Below are 15,758 nucleotides of genomic sequence, written 5' to 3'. Positions count from 1 at the left end.
GGTGAAATGTTTTCCCTGGGGACTTGCTCTAACCCTTTACTCCTCTTTCCCGTCAAAGCATGGGAGTTCACCGATGAAAGCTCGTGCCTTCCTGTAGTTCTTCTCCTGCTCTCCCTACATCCCCTCCGCAGGCCCAACCAGTGTTGACAAGCAGGAATATTGTCACATAAAGATTTCTGTTTGATGCCTAGAACCTTCTGGAATTTGTGGTTACCAGAGTGAATTGCCAGAGAGACTCTCATTCTGTTTTTTCTCCCAGAAGGTGAAGGACAGTTATGGCCATGCCCCTCAACGAATAGGCCATCTTATGCAATTGCCTGCGTTATTGGGTTTAGAAGCTCATTCTTTTACCCATAACCTAAGTGGAAAACTTCACTCAGGTGATGGAATAAATATGCTCCCATTGTCCAACAAATTCAAACTGAACTGACATAAGGGAAAGTTCATTTCAACTATTTTTGGTCCTTTCCCCTTATCAAATTCATACTTGAGAAGTTTTCACAACAGAATTTAATTTCCAGCATTTAAATCCGGTTGATGATTAACTCAAGGAACCCAGGAAGATTTCCTGTCGCAATCTGTTACCATAAATAGAGGAGTCAAGCTTACTAAAGCAATTAACTTGGGTACGTCACTCTACATCTACAACTGCACCATTCGCTATGGAAGCCACTAGCCACGTATGGCTTTTTAAATTTAAACTACAATTAGTTAAAACTGAAAAATTCAATTCCTCAGTCACACTAGTCACATTTCACGTGCTCAGTAGCTACATGTGGCTTGTGGCTACTATACTGGGCAGGAAGGTGCAGATTTCCATCATCATGGAAAGTTCTCAGGGACAGAGCTGGTCTACAGGCTGAGTTTCATCACCTGAGAAGGGGGTAAAAACACCCCTCAGATATCAGAGGACATGGTGCACGTGGAAATACTTTGTATGTTGTGAAGTGTAACACAGTGTCAGTAGGCTTGCTTGTAATTTGGATGGATGCAGAGTGGATTCCAGAATTTCTAAAAAAAAGTTTTATGAAACACTCTGGCTCTTTTGGCATATATGTCTGATAGTTTTTCAAGTCAGCCCTATTTCTCCCATTATAATCAGCAGTGCTGAGAATCCACCTTTCCTGGGCAGAAAGAGAAGGAAGTCCCTGTCCACTCTAATTCTCAGATTCCCAGATGGTCCTCAAACAAGCAGTGGCGCCCCCTGGACAAGCTCTGTAGGACTTCTTTTCACCCCAACCCTTAGCCTCATATTCTGAAACAGCACAGTATCTGTGGGAGGGCATAAAACTATCCTCCCTCCAGCCCCAATGTCATACATAGACCCTAGAAGCCTCTGCCCCCCACATGCTTGTCTTGGGAATTATGTGGTAGCGATGTATACTGGAAGAGGAGGGGCTTTGACCTGAAGTGGAAATGGGTTGGCTCTTGCCTGTCACTTCTTAGCTATGTGATTTTGGCAAGTGACTTAGCTTCCTTGAAGCACAGCTTTTGTTTTTGTTTTCTTTAATGTGTGTGATTGGGGATAAGGCATTCACTTTGCGGGATTGTGGTAAGAACTAAGTGAGCACATGGGCCTAGAATGCTTAGCACAGTGCCTGGCATATAGTATTTGGCACATAAATGGTGCTACAATGAATGGCAGTTGTATTTACCCAAGAGCTGTCCTCAGTTCTGGGGGAAAATGGTGTTCTCTTTCTCTTGCAAAGTAACGGGAGACTCTCAGATACTTCATTGTCCAGGTGTAGATCTGTCTAAACATCTGTGGGATGGGACTAAACAGCTTCAAGTAAATGTCCCAGCAACAACATGCATGTTGCAGTAAATCCTGTTGATTGTCCACCTGTCAGCCATCTCCACCCTCCTTCCTTCCCTTGATAATAGAATCTAGATTTTGTGTCAATGTCTGGTATTCAGGGCTCCCTCCCAGATCCAGAGTGTTGAACCTTGATTGGTCCAAGCTATTAGGTTAATATTATTTGTTTTGCCTTTGACTGATACAAGAACCATCATGTGACATCATTCTGACAAGTGAGACATAGAGGAAGTAGGGGGAGGGGGAAGATCCAAGGAAGATTTCCTACCCATAAAAATGAAAGAATATCAAATGGAAACCCCGGACCTTGTTCTTTGACCCAATGTTGTTGTGTCATAGGTAATGACTGGAACTGTGGCCCTCTTGTGTCTGTGAGGGGACAAGCTTGAGGACCAAGGCCAACGTACCTAGATAGCAGAGGGGAAAGATGGACAGAACCTGCATCCATGAGGACATTCTGAGGCTGTTATATTAACCAATCGCAGAATCACCGTATTTCTAGGTTTCTTGGTAAGTGAGACAATACATTTATTTTGTTCTTTGAATCAAATTAAAAGTTGGAATTTTCTCTTATTTGTAGCTGACAGCATCAAATACATTTGCATTTTCCATTACTTATACATGTGCCTTATATTCCCTACGCAATTCTAATGTGCTTCTTGGATGATATGCTAAGTCTTTCATCCTTGTACAATCTCATAACATCCATTTCAGTGTCCTGCACGTGGTAAGCACCTAATACATAATTATTATTAAATGAATGTGGAAGTGAAATATGGCCCCTGAAATTACAGACTATTTCCAACAGACCCTCCACCGCAAGATATTAAGATAGAGGGTTGGTGGTGAGGGAAGGCCTGAAGGTCAATACTTTGATAGATTCTACCTTTTCCTATTCTGTATGCAGTATATCATCCTTCTGGGAACTCTGGCTTAGAAATTTGATGTTATCTTTGACTCTTTCTTCAACGTTTACCCCTCATATCTGAAGAGTTGCCAAGCTCTGGTCATATCACTTTGGCTTTTCAGCTTACCCAGGATAATCAGGTTCTAGGGGAAATCTGGCTTATACTGTGCAAACAAATGAAACTGGTCTGAGACAGAAAGGCCATGCATTTTTTTCTAAGGGGAACTGTGTCTTTTCAGGAGGAAAGTCTACTAGGGAAGCTAAATCAAGATTCAAAGGCTGCCTAGTGGGTGGAAGGGAACAGAAAATGAAGATGCCAGAGCAATAGCCCACTGTCCCCAGTCCTCTAGATGCTGTCTCCTGGTCTGGGTGGCCCCTGTTCTCCCTGCTGCTGGAGACTCACTGTCCCTCCTTCTCTCCACATCCTTGCTGTAGCTGCCCTCTCAGCCCCTCTCATTATGGCAAAGGCAACACTGCGTTCTTTTCAATTGGTAATCATTTCTGATGATCTGAAAACGTGTTCTCACTCTTCTCACAATGCTCAATGTAATGAAAGGCTGTATTTCTCCTGGTCCACACACACGATCTCCTCCTGACTTAACATCGCCCCCTCCACCACTCTTCCCAATAGGCTGCTGGGCAGTTAATGTGCCTCTTAGCTGAGTTTCCTAGTAAAGTTGTTACCCCGGGAGAAATATTCCCACAGGGGATGGATGGCTTTCTATTGGAGGTGAGACAGAGGGCTTGTGCACGTACAAAGGTCTGAGAAGCTGTGGTTCTGCAGTAGGCTCTTGTGTCTTCATCCCCAGCTGGGCAACTTCCTGTGTTACTGCTCTCATCTGAAAAAGGTACACAGAGAGTTTTCAGGATGAAATCTCATTGAGATGCTGTAAGTGATTCTATCTTTGTACCAAGAAACTTTGGCTCTTTCATCCAGTTTAGAGAATAATAATTTAGAGAAATGAATAAGAGAAAGAAGAAAATGTACCAAGAAGGGAAATAAAAGAGAAAACAAGTCAAGAAAGAGAATTTAGTGATAAAAAAATGGAAAAGAAAGTGATTGGTTAGAGGCTTAGAAAACAAGAAAGAACGGACCACTAACAACACTGAGAGCAAAGGAAGTTCACATATAAAAAGAAAATAAAAATGATCCATGAAATAGATAAAAAATGGGAATAAACCAAAGTGAAGAAGATGATGGTGTAATCTGAGAAGACTGACATATGCCAACCTGGCTACTTTTACTAAAATAATTTTTCCTAGTAAATTTTAAGAATGATTTATTGCCTAATGACTGGTAACATTCTTTATTAGGTTTTTTTGTGATACTACAAATATAGTGAACTAGCTTTCTTGCTATTTTTAAATGACAGTTGCCTGCTATGTCCTTCACGATCCTTTCCTTGTGGAACCTAGAATTTTAGAAGTGCAAGGGGCTTGGAGAATATCTAGTGTTTGATCGTTTTAGAGAAACAGAAACCTCAGTCTGAAGAAGCGACTTGCCCAGGGTGGTGTAGCTGGTGAAACAGGGAAGTCAGGAGGTGACTGTCCTGAGCTGGGGCTCTGAGCTGGCCTGGTGCCCACTGAGGCTCACTCTTTCCCTCTAGGCTCCCGATTTGCAGACCTATTCCTGTCCACCTACCTATTAAAATTTATTTGGCCTGTGGCTCATTCTTACTGAGTCTAATGAATTTAAATGAGTATTAAAAATTTACTAAGGAAGTAACATTGTAACATGAATATAAATTAATATTAAAAACTATTACTAAATAAGTAACATTGTAACATGTTACTACATAATAGCTAATATTTATAGAAATTTTACTATGTGCTAGGAATTGTGCTCAATATTCTACATGTATTAACTCATTTAATCCTTAAATGAGTAACAGTATAGCATGTTATTGATGGAATGATTGACAACTTAGCTAATATTTATATAAATTTTACAATATGCCAGGTATTGTGCTGTTAAGGGTTGAACTTTGTCCCCACAAAATTCATATGTTGAAGTTCTAATTCAGAATGCTTCAGAATGTGACCTTATTTGGAAATAAGCTCATTGCAGATGTGATTAGTTAAGATGAGGTCATTAGGGTAGGTCCTAATCCAATCTGACTGGAGTCTTTACAGAAAGGGGAAATTTAGACATAGAGACACGAATAGAGGGAAGATGACGTGAAGACACAGGTAGAAGACGTCCATCTACAAGCCAAGGAGAGAGGTCTGGAATGGATCTTTCCCTCACAGCCCTCAGAAGGAACCAATTCTGCCAACACCTTGATCTTGGGCTTCTGACCTCCAGAACTGTGAGATAATAAATTTCTGGGGGCTTTTTTTTTGAGGAAGATTGGCCTGAGCTCATATCTGTTGCCAATCTTCCTCTCCCCCCCCCCGCAAAGCCCCAGTGCATAGGTGTATATCCTAGTTGTAGGTCATTCTCGTGCTTCCATGTGGGATGCTGCCACATGGCTTGATGAGTGGTGCATAGGTTGGCACCAAGGATCCAAACCTGCAAACCCCAGGTCACTGGAGTGGAGCACACAAACTTAACCACTATGCCACCGGGCCAGCCCCAATAAATTTCTGTTTTTTAAGCCACCCAGTTTGTGATACTTTGTTATAGCAATCCTAGCAAACTAGTACAGGTGCTAAGTGTTTTACAGGTATTAACTCATATAATCCTTACCACGAAACCTATGAAATATGGAAAATGGAGGGAAAAAGTTAAATACCACTAGAAGGAAGCAATCAGCCTAATCCAGAATGCAGAACATTCTTCAAGATAAATGATATGGTTTCTCCAACAAATAATGTTATGATTTTAAAAAAGAGAGAGAGAGACGGAACTGTTATAGAATAAAAGTGACTTAAGACACATAGTAACCACATCCAACATTTGGACCTTATTTGCCTTCTAAGTGAAAAAGCCAATTGTAAAACTACATCTCTGAGACAATCAGGGAAATTGACTGTGGACTAAATATTAGATGATTTTAAAGGATTATTGTTAATTTTGCTAGATGTGACAATGGCCTGGCAGTAATGTTAGAAAACACATAGCCTGATTAGTCAAGATGAGTGAAATGGCATGATGCTTGGGATTTGGTTTCAAGGAATTCAGAAAAAAATGCTTGGGGCTAGGTGATGCATACATGGTGGTTCATGCTACTATTCCCTGTGCCATTAAAAATATTTTTGAAAATGTCCATAATAAAAAGAAAAAAATCTGTGAGATTCTACACTGCTCTTTTACAGACAAGGAAACTGAAGCTGGGAGGCATTACTAAGTGCCTTGGAAGAGCTGAGCTGTGACCAGTCAGTCTGTCTCCAGAGCATGATTCCAAATAGGTGTTTAAATTATTAATGTTTAATGACCAGATGACAGTATTTTCCTATCCATCGTACACCAATCCTCCGAGATATGCACCCTCATCTGGGGGCATCCCCGTTTCAGAGGTGGAAGCAGAGGTAATTTGTATAAGGTCACATATTCACCACAGAACGCTGAAACCAAGAGTGGAATCCAGATTTCTTGACTTCTAGTCAAATGCAGACACCAGATCACATGGCCCAAGTGCTTCATATTTAAGAGGAAGCATTTAGGGATGGGTTTTCTGTATCGAGTCCCCTGTGGACAGCTTTCCCCTGGGCTGCTCCCTTACCTCTATGAGCCTCAGACGTCCACTATGTAAAATGGAGAGAATAACCCCCCACCCTCACCCACTGTGCCAGCCTCCCAGGGCGCTGAGGTGCAAATGAAATGATACACAGGAAGGGAGGTTGGTTAACTGGAAAAATGTCGCATGAATGCTAGCCTTTTCTGTTTGAGCAGTGTCACTTACCACTTGGCCTGAAAGAGGAAAATGTGGTGCCCTCAGAACAGGCAATTTTGGAGGCAAAATGGGGCATGGGAAGGTTCTTACAAAGTCATCAGATTTACACTTAGAAAATTTTGTCAGCTTGAGATAAAATCAGGGCATAGATGGAACACACTCAGACCATTCCTGGGGGTGGCTTTGAATTCCTGACCTTTCTCTTGGCCGTTGGGTTGTGGATGGTACACTTTTAGCCCTAACTTCTCAGAAGCAGCCTGTATTATCCATCAGGGCTGTCCATCCAGTTCAAGTTCACAGTGATAAATCTCATAGCCTCCAAGGGTCCTCACAAAGGTGGGTGTGGTGGGCTGATAGCATGCATGATTAAGTGCTTTCCGGTGTCAAATATAGCTGTAATATACTACAAACAGGCAGTCGAGTTTTATACAAACTGATCTGGCTGCTATCAGCTGCTCTGACATTTTATACTAATACTTAAAATAAATCTAGAAACAGGAAAGAAAGTACAGAATTATTGTTTTAAGCAGCCTGTGTGAGCTTATCTTCAAAGTGGCAGAGGTTCTATTGTATTTAGAGAAACTGCTCACTCCACTGGCATAAAGGTTAGTAACAGGAATGCTACGGCCACCGCGAGCCAGTTTCCCATGTGAGCGCTGGGCTCACCACACAGCCCTCACCCGGGCAAAGGGCTCTGTCCATTTTCATTTTCTTCTTGCTCACCTGGACCTTTCAGTGCACCTGAAAGCACCAAATACCTTTCAGAAGCAATTTGGAATTTCTCCTTAAAACAAACCAAACCATCATGGTGCTAAGGGTCATGCTTAAAGTCTGAAAGCATTTCCCCTTTTGTAACGTCGGTCTTGACCTCCATATATGGTGTATGCACGTGTATCTCTCATAGCTGAAAATGAAAGGAAGCTTGTGCTATTCTGGATTTTCTCTTTGGAAGGAGAGTCTGGGGGAGAAGTGCACCATTAAATAGAAACCCAACTTTTTAAAGAGAATATAGAAATCATCTAGCTCATTCAGGAATTCTCAACTTTGGCAATGCATTAGTCACTTGGGGAGTTTTTAAAAAATATTGATGCCAAGGACCCAATGCTAGAGTCCAATCTAATAGTTCTGGAAATTTTTTCCCTAGGTGATTCTAATGGGCAGTAGGGTGGAGAAACACTTAGTTATTCCAGGGGTTCATGAGACAGAAGCTGCACCTGAGAGTCAGAAAGGAGGGGCTGCTAGGAGCCCACAGACAGTGTGAGGCACACACGGCCAGGTTGGGACCCGCTGTGCGGTTCAGCATCTTTGTTCAACACTATAATTTATTGGTACCTTTAACTGAAATAAATCTAAGAATGGATTGAATGCTAAATACTTAGCTAAATTTGCAAGCATTGGGCTGGGTTTCTTCCTCATAGCTCTATTTCCTAATTCAAATTACCTTTATTTCCTATAGACATAAAGGATTTTATTTTTATTTTGTCATTTCTGGAAACTCCTTTATTTCTTGGTTCCTCTTTCTTCTCCAAAACAACTTTGCATAGATTTGAGCTATGAAAGACTTTAGAAGATTGATGCTCATGTTCACTTTGTAAAATTGAATCAATAATTAAAAATAACGTGACAGAGAGAGCACAGAGTAGAACTGAATTAAGTTGGGTGGCTACATTGAGTACCGCTTCTGAGTTTACTTGTGAGAAAACTTGCTACTCCTTCTATGCTAATGTCCTCATTTTTGGTGAACGTTTTCTACCAAGTAGACAATACATGCAATGTATGATTATGGAGATTATGTGTCCAGAATTTTCTGGGATAGTCCCATTTTATATATCCAATCTTTATATTCACATAAAAAGTGAAAAGGACCTAGAATCTTCACTATTTTGATATCCAAATGATGTCTCTGAGATTATACTTGAATATTATAAAAATTCCTGGTTGGCTCATGTGTTCCAATTTTTGGTTTGGAGAAGATGGTCATTCTACAGATGCCTCTATGATGCTGATGGAACCTGCTCAGGGCCCTAAGTGTAGGTGCAGATCACTGCTGGCCTGGAGATGGTAACTCCTGCTCTTCTGGTTCTGTCTACTCACCTGTGGGGAATGAGTGACTCCTACAGCCAGGACGACAGCACAGTGCAGAGGCCCAGAAGCTGCTGGTCTCATCAGCTTGTCCCACATAGCACTTCTTGAAAAGTAGCAGAAGAGGCCTGGGAGGCTGCTTTGGATAGCCATGACCCACTCTTCATTCTTCATCCCCTTTGGTCATGTAACTGTCCACACTCCCTGACTCTTCTAGTATCACTTCCTCCACTATCTCAACCCCACCTTCTGTGTGCTCTGTATCCTTACTGCATCTGGAATTAGGCCTGGCCAGACACTGCCATCTCCTGTCTGGCTATTATAGCAGCCTCTTTACTGTCTTTCCTGCTTCGCCGTTGTTGTCTTCCCATTCCTTATTAACCTGAAGCATCTGGTCATGCTCCTCTCATAATTAAAAAAACAGAAAATTGATTACAGGTGGACTTTAATGAGTCTCCTCCACGTACTCCTCCACATACTTTCCAACGCCACTCTCAGCCTCATCCCTGGCCTTTCCGTGGGCTCACTTTTTGCACTCCCAGCCATGGGTGCACTTGGGATCATGGATATCTGTGTCCTGACCCCAGAGGTCCTGTTCATTAACCTGGGGTGCAGCATGAGCGTGGGGACTTTCCTAAGCTCCCAGGTGATTCTAATGGGCAGCCAGGTTGGGGAACCTCTGCTCAGTGTTTGTGAGCTACTTGCGCGTTCTCTCTTTTCCTGGCCTTTGCACAGGCTGCTCCCTCGGCCTGAATGTCTTCTTCCACCCACTTCTTTTGGCTACCTGTCCATAGATTACTGACAAGAGGAGGTTGTCGGAGAGTTCAGTGTTAGCTGTGAGGCAGGGCGGTCTAGGGGAGAGTCAAGGGAGATTCCACACTTAGAGGGCCAGCAAATCATCACTTGTAAGAATATGAGAGGAAGGGCGGTAGTGGAGAGGGGCCCTCCCTCATGGAAAATGGCCTTTGTCTTTTAACTCTGGCTGGCTGTACTTCCAGACCATGTTCTCTGATACAAAGGAAGATTGGAAATGAGATACTTTGGGGAGCTTGGAGGCCGTTCCATTCGTGAACTTCTTTGCCCTCTACAAATTCTTTGCATAGCTTGCTTGCTTACACGCAACTTTCTTGCCACTACGTGTTACAGAAAGGCGGGGTCCTCAGGCCTCCAGGTCTGATTTGCCTAATTGGAGATGGGAGGAGTGGAGGCAGGGAGGAGTTATTAAAACATCTTCAGGAACTGTGCCAGCCACAGTGATGACTCCCCAAAGATAGGAGCGTGTATCGGCTTTGAACAACCCATTCTATTTGTACAACAAATGGAGAGCAATTCAGTTGATTAAAGCAGCTTGAAACTGATCATTTCCTTCAACCATCTAATTATATTTCATACTCTCCTTTCCCCCACAAGCATTTTTGACATTTTCTTCTTCTGATTCATGCAAGAACTTACAGCTTTTATCTTAGAAGACTACAAAGGAAATTTAAACAAAACCCCAAGTTCATGTAAATAAAGGGGCATTTTAGGTCAGTCCCAGTTCCAGCCCTGCATAACACACTGATTGCTATGTGCATTCCCTGGTGTTCACAGACAAGATGCAATTCAGATCACTGTGAATTTTAGATACTGTGAATAATAGTAAAGAACACAAGGTCTGGATTCATTCTGGCCCCAGCTCCTTTATTTACTAGTGTGACCCTGAGCACATTCCTATCACTCTGTTCCCCATTTTCCTCATCCCAAAAGTAGATATGGTAATAGTACCTACCCCAGAGGTTAGTGTGAGGTTTAACCCAGCAATTCCTTATGAAGAGCTTACCTCACACTTAGTAATAAATGTTAACAATAAATATAACTAAAAAAGTGTTTCAGGATTTTGTGTTTTCTGGCAGAGTCTTCATCTTAGTATTAATAGCACCACTTTCTTTAAATAGGTACAGCAAATAGTTCCCAAAAGTTAAAGACGGTACAAGAAAGTCCCCCTCTCCAAGATTAAGTCCCAGCATCACATCCGACTATCTGTGCTTGACCAACACAATCCTCAGAACACACATTTTAGACCTAGAAATCATGTCACAGGTCCCGTTCCCTCATGAAGAGGTAAATTTCAAGTGACAGAGAGGCTCAGTGACTCCAGGTCACAGAACTGGTTTAGTGGCAGAGTTGTGATGAGCTTTTTGGGTACCATGTTTCCCCAGGACACCAGGCTTCTAAACTTCATTGAGCATAACTTCCCTGAGCACACCAGGCCAGGTGCTAATTTCTCCCATCTCACCAGCTACCATCTTATGGTGTCTAAATTTACTGGGTGTCAGAAACGTTTATCACTTCTGGAAAGACAAATTTGTAATAAAAATACAGCAGAACATTTTCATAAGGACACCTTTGCTGGCCCACATCTTACCAGCTACCACCTGAAGAACTTCGGTGTAACTTGCAGAGGTAAAGGATGAGGACTGATGGTGGCAGGACAGGAAGCAACATTAGAGATGAAGTATTGCACAGTCACTTCCAAAGAACGGACCTGCAAGTTTACAAGATTGAACTGAACAGATATTCAAGGTTTTACTTGAAAAGAGAGAAATACTGAGCTTTTCAATCTTATAGCTGTAGGTATAGTGGATAGTGATGTCTCATTATTGCTTACTGAGAGGGTAAAGGGGCTTCTGCTTAAATCAGTACTACGCAAGCAGCACGATCAGAGCTGGATAGCATCTAAAACTACTAGGAAAATATTTCTGCAAAAGGAGAGGAATTCACCAAAAGAAAGAATTGGGAACTTTAAGATATTTAAGGTTGATGATATATATATACACCAGTATATTCCCTCCCTTGTCCCCCACCCCAAGTTATTCTTCTCTTTAATTAACTCGCAAATAAGAAGTGTTGGATGACCACCAAGCATGTAACTGAACTGAGAGACTCCTCTCCCTGTGGTTTCTTAACACAATCTCAGACCAGGCCTCTTGTCTCTAATCACACCATCACACTTACAGCCTCCTAGTAAGTGAAATCTTTGGGTCTAGCAACCCTGAGCCTCATGTGCAATCCTAACCTCACCTGCGAAGTGAATATACCTCAGGTGATCACACTGAGCAAACCAGGCACCTCCTCAGTCGGAATTTCACCAAATGCCTTTGAGATTGCATCAATCTCGGGCTCCACGAGCAGAAGGGAGGGGCATGGGCAGTGTAGTGATGACATTGTTCAGAGATAGACATTGATTAGATGGCCCCTAGTATCGAGGGTCAATCTCTCTGGGTTTAGGGGGTTGCTTTGCTGTGACACCACCTGTAGAGCCAAGACAATGCTTAATAAAGCTTAGACCTGCAACCTCAAACTGGACAGAACCTAAACAGATAACCTTGGGGAAGATCCTTAACCTGAGTCCCTCAGTACCTGCAAGAAAGTCACTGTAAGATTAGAAAATGTAATTACATCTGATAAAGTGATTGCCAAGACATTGTTTGAAGAGAGGACTTTATCAGCCCTATTGTGTGAAGGTTAATGAAGACCTGGCTCTCCGGCCACTGGTCTCTCACTTCCAGCATAATGAAGTCTGATTGTATTAGAATGCTTAGAAAATAACTCAGTTGTCCTTAGAATTCCAGCACTTGGTGATTTACTCCATTTAGTATAAGCTAGCTATCCTTGGAGCCCCACCAATCTGGACCCACATTATTGTGAGATCTGTCTACTGACAGAGATCCAGTTGACTGGCTCCAGGTCCTCCAGTGCCTGCTCTGTGCTCCTCCCTACCTGAGCCTGTGCCTTGCAGAGCACTGACTTCATCATACTACAGTTCTGTTTCCCTGACTCTCTCCTCCACTAAGAAGGAAAGGCCCTTCAAAGGCAGGCACTCATTTTGTATTCCCAGAGCCTAGCACAAATTGTGTTTTCTAAGAGCCAATCCCCACATGATTGCTGACCTGAACTAAACCTGCTTGGAGAAATCTTGGGTTTTCCTATTAGTGAATATTTTGAAGATGAGTGAGGGTTGAGTGGACCAGAGGAATCCATGAGGACCCACCCGTCTCCCCTCCCTGGCCCTATGGAATGGGTTGACTATTTAACTAACTCTTGGAGGGGAGGAGGAGGATTGGGTGGGTGGGGGCAGAAGCAGAGGAGAAAATGGGTAGTGAAAGGATATTGTTTACTCAATTTTTGAACTTGATGTGATCATCTAATCCACACTCCTCATTTCACAGATGGGAAACAGCTTGAACAAGTTACATGGAAGGATAACTTATTATTTTTCTGTTATATCATGTCAAAGTTTCCACGTGACTTTCAGTTACCCATACCTATGTATTCACCAAGGCTGGTGGAGAGAATGCAGTGCTTACCTAGATACATACATAGTTCTATTCTTTTACAGTCAGATAGGAAAGAGATTAACACCTTAATGAATCAGGGGATTGGGTATAGATCTAAAGAGCTGAGACTCAAAGAATCTTAAAAGTATGTAACACAGCTAGACACATAAAAGCAGACATTTTAAGTTAAGAAGATCATAACATGATTTAGAAAATGTCACCTTAGTCTTGTTCATCCAAAATTAGGTTTGATCAAATGGTCCTAACAGGAGAAATGGGCATTGTGGTTTGGTTCCCAGTAAGTCTTCCACCTCCCTTAGCCTATTTCCACCTTTCCCATGGAGCTTAGACCTAATGGGCTCCCTGTTAAGCTGAGTAAGTTATAAGTAGTCCCCCAACACCCCGACCCCCATGGAGGAAAGGAAGAAATACAACTTCTGCAAATATGGAAAGGAGTTATCAACTCATCAGTGTAAAAACGGGAGGTAGGGGTGCTAAGAAGTGGTACACCTGTTACTAGTGGTTCATGAAAGAAGTGTGCCGTGGGAGCAGCTCGAGGACCATCCTTCCCTATAATGCTTGTTAATCAACACAAAATACAAATAACTGACTTTTATAAAGAACTTTTACCTACGTTAGGTCACTTTGTTCCTCAAGACTATCCTAGTGAGGAAGATAGGACAATTATCACCTGCATTTTATAGATAGAGCAAGGGACACAGCAGGGAGGCTGAGCAGTTAGCCCATGGTCATCCAGGGAAGGGGTGTCAGGGGCTTGGATGCTTTTCTTCCAGTTACACTTCACAGGCTCCCTGACGAGACATAAGAATATACTTTAGACTCTGCAACTCATTCCTTTTCAAAGGAATTAGCCTAAGCGACCCCAGACCCAGCCTCTCCTTTCTGTGTACCCCCAGTCTGGCAGGCATTCTTGTCTTGGGGTCTTGTACCCAGCTCAATCTGTACCAACATCCTCTGACCCACATGGAAAGGAAAAGGCAAAGAACACAACCACAGACCATTCTGGTACTGACAACATTTTCCCTTCTTTGAAATATTGGGGTTTTCATTTCCTTGCTTCTCTGTAGAAACCACCAGCAAGCAATGCAAAACCTCCCTGATAGAAGCCATCACCTTCTCCATCTAAGGGGTGAGGTATGAAATAGATGATTTGCAGGCAATTTCCCATCATCGCAATGCCTCCTTATTAACCATTTCCAATTGGCTGGTTACCCAGTCCTTGTGCAGTCTACGGCAATGCAAAGATGTCATGTGACCCAGACATCTGTGTGCAAGAAGAACATTCCGTAGCCGTACAGTTGTTTTAGTCCATGGATTTAAAATCTACTTAGTATTAATGCCCATTCCAGGCTTACTTACACCAAAACAGTCTCTTGCAATTGAAGTTGGCCTTTAAATGCCCTTTAAAGTGAAAATATCAAGCATCCACTGACTTGCATGAAACCCTTAAGAGCATCTTCCTTGTGTGTGAAGCATCCCTCTTGTTCCAAAGGTGGCTTTGCGGATCTGCAGTAGGCTCTGGGGTGGCAATTCCAGAGATAGTTTTTCCCATGTCATCTCTCTGGAAACATATGCTATCATCTTGACACTTAACAAAAATCAGAGCAAGGTCATGAGATTTCTAGTGTCCTCAAACCAGAGCAAGGAGCCTGGAAACCATCCTTACTTACACAGCCAGCAGGGAGGCAGCCCACGCAGTGAGAGCAGAACCATCCTCAGGGGTAGAGTCCTGGAGACTGAAAATGAAGGCAGAGATCTGGAAAACTGGGATTTAACCACCTTGTCTTTGCATTTGTCACAATGGGACATTGTGAGGTCTGGGCTCCAGGAGACAATAGACTTCGATAGGACCTGATACCCATTCAGAAGGAGAGCTTTACATCCTGTCTCTTCAAGCACGCTGAGCTCCCTTGCACTTTGTTCCTGCTGCACACAATGTGTGTGTAGCAGGGTGTTTGTTCTGATTCTCTTATTGTACTTCCTCTTCCATTGCTTTACTTCTGCTCTTGACTGACAGCGAGTCCAGGGTGGCTTTTCTCTCTTGAAGTGCCGGGCGACTGGTCACGGAGCTCCACTGCTGAAGTATGCAGTACTGCTTTCCCGGCCATTTTAAAATGAGGTGAGCATGTTGCATGAATTGATTCTAAGGGCAGGTCCATTTGAATGTGTTCGTACCTCAGTTTCTCCAAGTGTGAAATCAGCCCGCAGATCAAACCCCTGGCTGTATTAGATGAAGAATCTACTGTTTGTTAACAAAGGGCCACTCTCATTTTGATAGGAGAATGCATTACAGATATAAAGCATCAAAGGCTTCATAATTTTACCAAAGAATATAATCTAGTAAAGAGAAAAATAAAAAAGAATAAAACTATGCTCATAAAGAGGCTGATTATAGTATAAACCTGAATGTAATATTCATATTCAATAGCATACAACTTTTACAAGGTGGTCTATTTGGGAGCTTTTTTATAGGACAATGTGAGAACTGTACTGGTAAATGAATAAGTCACATAAAAAAGTAGAATATAAATAGTTTATTCCTTGACAGAAACTATGTTTGTATGTAGACCAAGACTGCAAGGTAGTAGCTAAAAATAAAAATAGTTATGATGGGGCCAGCCCGGTGGCACAGGGATTAAGTGCGTATGTTCTGATTCTGCAGCCCAGGGTTTGCCGGTTCAGATCTGGGGTGCAGACATGGCACCGCTTGACAAAAAGCCATGCTGTGGTAGGTGTCCCACATATAAAGTAGAGGAAGATGGGCACGGATGTTAGCTCAG

The 15,758-nt window shown here is 42.6% G+C and overlaps 2 long non-coding RNA genes across 3 annotated transcripts in view; one reads left to right on the top strand and one right to left on the bottom strand.

Annotated features, from left to right (window-relative positions):
* LOC102147348 (uncharacterized) overlaps positions 1 to 15,758 on the top strand; it is a 117,741-nt gene that overhangs the window by 19,206 nt on the left and 82,777 nt on the right. For both annotated transcript variants that reach the window (XR_011421580.1, XR_002810315.2), the window contains exon 2: positions 2,156 to 2,326. This is a non-coding gene — a long non-coding RNA (uncharacterized lncRNA). The remainder of the gene's footprint in view (positions 1 to 2,155; positions 2,327 to 15,758) is intronic.
* Positions 2,320 to 14,763, bottom strand: LOC106780979 (uncharacterized). The gene is made up of 3 exons (XR_002810319.2): positions 14,649 to 14,763; positions 11,046 to 11,165; positions 2,320 to 3,562 (listed from the first exon to the last, which is right to left on the bottom strand). It is a non-coding gene; the product is annotated as an uncharacterized lncRNA (long non-coding RNA).

This window comes from Equus caballus, chromosome 9 (genome assembly GCF_041296265.1).
Source record: "Equus caballus isolate H_3958 breed thoroughbred chromosome 9, TB-T2T, whole genome shotgun sequence".
Lineage (NCBI taxonomy): Eukaryota > Metazoa > Chordata > Mammalia > Perissodactyla > Equidae > Equus > Equus caballus.
This window is presented reverse-complemented; position numbering and strand designations above follow the sequence as displayed.